At 38.4% G+C, this 6,000-nt stretch overlaps 1 protein-coding gene across 1 annotated transcript in view; it reads left to right on the top strand.

Annotated features, from left to right (window-relative positions):
- The first annotated feature begins 1,211 nt into the window (after positions 1-1,211).
- naaladl2 (N-acetylated alpha-linked acidic dipeptidase like 2) overlaps positions 1,212-6,000 on the top strand; it is a 546,561-nt gene continuing 541,772 nt past the window's right edge. Inside the window, exon 1 of the mRNA XM_086283107.1 lies at positions 1,212-1,394. The gene's annotated coding sequence lies outside the window, so the exon portion shown is untranslated. The remainder of the gene's footprint in view (positions 1,395-6,000) is intronic.

The raw sequence follows: 6,000 nt of genomic DNA, 5'->3' as shown, positions 1-6,000 counted from the left end.
AACCTGGTCTGAAGCAGACAAATTTACCTACATTGTTATGACGCAGTGCAGCATTGTGCTTTGGAGAGCTAAATTTAGCTGATAGCTGCTGGGATGGATTACTGAGAGGCTTGAAGGCGACGTGATATCTGGGAGGGAAATTACTTGAGCTTAATGAAGTACATAAGTCATTCCTCACATGCTGCCCACTATATAGCACACTCTCTCAATCTGTGAGGACAGTTTAGAGGGCACTACACATACTTGTAGAGGGTAATAGTTCATTTTCCTTGCAAGCTCCTCCATTGAGACCTCGTTTCAGCTTGACCCAGTTTGTGGAAGGAAAATTATGACTCAATCATTGCATTTAATAGCAATCCAATCATATATAGTATTAAAATATTTAATTCTGAGGTGGTGAGAGAAATACTCAGACATTGAACATAATAACACAAAATATGTATAATATGAATAATGCTACATTTAAGTAAACTTAATTAAAAGTAGGAATAGCATTACACAACTCTTCTAGATTTTATTTTATTTTTTTAGATGTACCAGTGTTTAAGCAGGTTTTTACTGTTTAGACAGTAACTAGGTTAACCTATTTTATATGAGAGTTGATCAGTCTTGTTCATATAGCACGAAAAAACCAAGAATATCTTCATTATTCTGATATCTACTCAGATATATTTATTTTTAGGGATTATTTTTTTAAATCACTGCAACAGTCATAGCAACGTATTTTATATTGTAAGGTAATGTTCTAACAATATTGGAGAGAATCTCAATGATCCCCCGTAAGTACAGTTCTTGGCTGGTACGTAGTTATGTTCCAAGTGTTTTTCCGTGTTTTACAACCACTGGCTGTTTTTTGGTGAAGTAAGGCGATGCAAGCAGTGAATCGTTCCCCAACTTCCCGTAGCGTTGAATGTTTCGAAATCCTTTTCAAAAAAGCGTTTGTATCATCAAAGGCATCTCTGAGAAGCTAAACCCACAAAGGTTTTATCAGAGCACCAAAGAGGGTTAGTGTAGTTTTTCATAGGGTTAACCGTTTCCAAATGGTTGGGGTGGTAGATTGGAAGTGAAGGGCGTGCTCCTGGGCGAGAGAGGGGAGAGTGGATGAGAGAGCGGCCCTAATGCGGCATCTCATTACAACCTCTGTCAGGATCCCTCTATTCTACCATCAGCTCCCTTTAACTTGGTAAGAGCCCAACTGTCGTTTCGAGTGAGTGTGCCGCCAAAGAGGCATTTACAAATAAATGAAAAATGTCACATTTGATTTCACTCCTCTCGGACTGCGGCGCCTCAGCTTTGTCACAAACTGTCTTTGTTGTTCTGGTCTCTTGCAGGTCCAGCTCCCGGTCGCCGAAGATAGATTCTGGCAGGCTCAGGCCCTCTACTTCTCTCCCAGGGTAAGCTCGCAGACAATGACCTTCCCGTAATGTTGCTGAAACACTGATTCCTGCTTTTTTTCAGCTCTGCTTCTCTCATCCTTGTCCTTGAATGGCATGCGAGCGAGCAGGAAGTTGGAGCTGGTTTGCTATGACCGGGAAAATAAAGAGCTGGTAAAATGGCGTGGCATGTCGTTTAGGGAGAGTCAGCATGGTATCGTCTTTAACCCTTGGCTTTGTGGTTCGCCTGGGATGCCCTCGCTATTGCTGCTGCCGCCACCACAAAGGCGAGGAATTAAAGACACACTACACCTTTTTTTTTGATCGCGTACGTTTGCTGAGAATATTTATTTCTTTAAATTTTGCCGAAAATTGTCGTTTGCTTTTTAGGGTTTCGGAATTGGGATATTTCTGCATTTTATTTATGACGCTTTACGGTGGCTTTTTTGTATTTATTGAAAGATTTTATTCCTACGCCGAACCGTATGTATTATTATTATCATTATTATTATTATTATTATTATTATTATTATATGTCCGCACTGGCAATAACAAAGTCTATGATCATTATTATCAAAAACTCTACAAAATTACTGCGTTTCTATGAAGTTCCGAAACACGAAATGCAAAAATGTTTCGCTGAATACTACGAAGAATGACAAATATTCTATCAAAATAAGCACAACGTCCTGTTTGCATCAGTGAATTTAATTTAGATTTCAAAATGACTGAATTCAAATCCCGAACGTTTACATTCTATAGTTCATTTAAACTCCTATTTTTTTCTATTGCATTCATTCATTTACTGTGCAGTCCAAGTGAAATATGAAGCCATTTTAGTTCCCCCATAGTGTTCTCCTTATTTATCTTTTTTTTTTTTTTTTTTTTTTCCTTTAATCGCTTCAAGGCATGATTAATCTCATGGACTGAATTCTTACGCAGGTTCAAGGCTTTCATGTAAGCTTCATGACACAGTAATCTGATTTTAGACACAAGCAACTGAGGTACAATGGTGTGTACTTTTCTATTTATAGAAATCTAAACGTATCTCACAATCCCTACTACAGATTTCAGTCAACAACACATCCTCAGCATGCTAAATGCATCCACACAATATTGACATCAAACGCTGGCACTTCTTTAAAGCTCATTCGTCTGATGTAAAACAGCATATACGTATTGTTTGATGTTTCAGTGACGTATTACAAGGATCCATCAGCTCGCAGCGCTGAAGCAGCCAAATGCACGTTTTGTTGTGTAATATCATCATAACAAATGCCTTTTTCATTCATGATCACTTCCTTTTAGCCTGCGTTTGCAGTTGCCTCAAAGGAAACAAGCTGGACGTTACAGCCGCTTCAGATTTCACGTCATGTCGTGACACAGTCATATCCTGAATACTTGTCTAAAGAATGTATATATCTATGCTTTTACAAGATGTCCTAAGGCTATATTTTTACCGTCTTCTGTTTGTGCTCACAGATCTTTGAACAATTATTGGACAAGAAGTGCACTGTAGAGAAAACACTTTTACTCACCTGCTGCTGTCCTTAAGCGTCGCAGTACTGCAATCGGTGTGTGCTCCTCAGTGAAGTGTTATTTGTAGCTTGTTGGGTTTTTTATGGGGTACAAATGCCCCATGCAGGCTTTCTGGAATGGGCTGTTAAGCCTCTTTAGTAACACTTTAAAGAGTGTATGTAGTGGGTGGGATGTCGTAAGGAAGGGGGTATGGACAGCCTGTTAGAAGATCCTGAAGGCAGGACGCCTCTGCATTTAAAAGCTGTTAATGATGCATGTCGCTCACTGAGGAATCAGTGGACCGCAGCCACCATGTTTCTCAGACTAAACGTACGTGTGTGTGTGTGTGTGTCTGAGTAGGACACCTGTTGTGCTGTCTGTAGCAGACCTTCCCTTTGGGAATCAGGATGAATAACAACAAGCAAAGTCTACTGCTAAATAGAAGCAAACCAGTGTAGTTACTCCATTATTGAAGTAGCTAAGTTCAAGAGTTGTTGATGGGGAAGTTTGTTATGGCTTCAGATCTTGATCTTATGGAAGATGCTTATTTGCAATTTAGTAGCAAGTGGCTCTGCTGTTTTGCATTTCTGTTATCTGTTTGCGTGCAAGAAGTGTAAATGGAGCTGCCTTTAGCTAACCAATCAGAATTGTCCAAATTGTAGAAATAATGTGAAACCTGAACACATGTCGTCTGAAGGCTTACTAGAACTGGCTATTCATAATATCCTGTGCTTAACTGTTGCTGTTGTTCACAAAGATAAAAAAAAGACCTTGGGAGCCTGGATAGAGAAAGGATTATCTTTCAATAGACTTCAGGGGGAATGTGATTAGAAAATATGCACTTTAACAGTGAATTCATGTTTGCAATCATACTCTAATTATGATTTTTTTTTAATTGCATATGTAAGGTTTTTTCACCTGACAGATGAAAGAAGTGAATCATTTAACGGGTTAACAGTTAAACAGGTTTAAAGAATAGGATTTGGAAAATTAATACTTTTGGTGGCTTCAAAAGAAAAGAGTAATTTACAGCTTATATTACAAACACATACCCCTGGATGTTCACAGAAGACAATACTGACCAATGATAACAGGATTTCTTCACAGAACATTCAGCCAGAGGAGTGTGGCCATGGCTTAGGAGGTAGTGGGTCTGTTAATAGGATCTCCCAATCATGAACAACCCTCACTAAATTGAGATAATCTGTAGGGTTAAAATCTTACCATGTACAATCAGGTTGTGGATGTGACCACTTCTATAAAAACAGCTGTTACCTCTTGCTAGCTGTCAAGCTTGGTGGTAATGAAATGGTATTGCTGCTTAACGTGGTTCTAAAAGTTGTCTAACCTTGAGGAGCACTTAGTTTTTCAAAGGACTGCAAAGACTTTTTTTACATGACTGTTATGTGTATACACTTTCCCTGATATAATTGTTTAGACAATTCAGACTGTCCTGGAAATGAGAATCACATGCAAATCCCATTAAAACAAGAGCTGAATTTGCAGGGTGCAAAATATTTGGATAGTATGCTGCTGCCAGCATTGTCATCTTTAGTGTTGATAAAGAAAGATTTGGTAAAAGACACAGTTAATGAGTGTCAGTACAGTACAACATGGTCTGTGTCCTCTGTGTTGACAAAGACCTTGGTCAGTTGCACTCAGCTGGAGGTGTGTGTGTCTAGCTGTCTGTCTGTGCGTGTGTGTTTGTGTTTGGCATATGAATGATGAGTTCTATTCACTCAAGGTGACTTTTGAGGAGTCATCCATTTCTCCAATCACTGCCTCCTATTACTTGCTCCAGTGCACCACTTAGGCTACACACAAGCAATCATGGGCTGTTATCTGACTTTAAAGTATACTTCATCCTATACTGCAGACAGACTACATGTAAGGTTATACATTTACAGGGTGTTTGGACCAGAACTGGTGCTTATTTTATATAATCTCTTAATTTATTAACTTCAGAAATTTTAGATAAAGGGTTTCTAAACTGATTGAACAACAGAACTACAACAGCATGGCAGTTACTACAAATGAGCTTATTAAGGGATGTTTTCATTTTTATTCAGCATGTGGATTGATTTAATTATCGACTTGTTTGACAAAGTGTTACATGATCTTTTGTGTCTGCTCCCAGAGGGTTTACGATGACTGGCCCACTGCTGTACACTGATCTACACTGGTCCACTCTGTGCTTCTTATCATTGCTGTTGCTAGCCTCACTGCTAATGTGTTTCACCACCAACTGTATTAGCATAACTGAGTCCTTGTGAGATTTATAGTTGCCTGTGCTGTAGAAGAAGAGGAGTATATGGATATTTAGCTCTCTATAAAAAGGTGTAAAGATTAAATGGCACAACTTTTAAAAAGTTATTGCAGCAGTGGCTGGTGGTAAAGTTAAAGAGTGGAGGAAGATGTGTGTGTGTTTAGGTGGGGGTGGAGCAATCCTCTTTGCCTGTGTCAATTTCTACAGTCATTGGTGTCAATGCATGATACTGCATTACACAGTAGCTGTGAACACAGTGGCTTTTGCTGATGAATGGACTTGGCGCTTCAAAGTTTCTATCTCCAAGGGGTATTTTGTCATTTTTCATTGAGGTGTTGTTTAGTGGATTTTGTATCTGAAGTCTTCATATAAAGTACATATACAAGGGTTTTAGCTATCTACTGAGCTAGGAAGAAGCTCTTTCATCAAAGGTAATGGGAGTAGTCTTCACCAGTTCTTACTCAATCCAACACCATTTCAAAACAATGAAAACAAGTTGACTCAGGCAAGTACACTGTTAACCCTTGTATGGTGTTCGGGTCTGTGAGACCTGTGTTCAGTTTTTTTCAAAAGAAAAATGAAACAATTAATTATTTTTTCACGTGTAAATGTGTTGTGTCTTTCCACTCACTCCACTTGATTATAACTGATTTATTTATAACATTTTATATAAAAGAAAAACGAGAAGCACATTAATTCATAAATGTGATCTAACAAAGGTAAAGGGAAAAAATCAACCATGTTTGCTGTTCATATGTCTTGTAATTGGGATGAAGTAAACATCTGTTGAGTAATTTAACATAAAATTGTTTGATAGTGTTAATTTGGAAAGCCAAAACTCTA

The sequence above is a fragment of the Aulonocara sp. 'chitande type north' Nkhata Bay genome, linkage group LG23 (genome assembly GCF_057382095.1).
Source record: "Aulonocara sp. 'chitande type north' Nkhata Bay isolate Kocher_YH1m ecotype deep benthic linkage group LG23, A_spYH_male_GT1.1, whole genome shotgun sequence".
Taxonomy (NCBI): Eukaryota; Metazoa; Chordata; class Actinopteri; order Cichliformes; family Cichlidae; genus Aulonocara; species Aulonocara sp. 'chitande type north' Nkhata Bay.
This window is presented reverse-complemented; position numbering and strand designations above follow the sequence as displayed.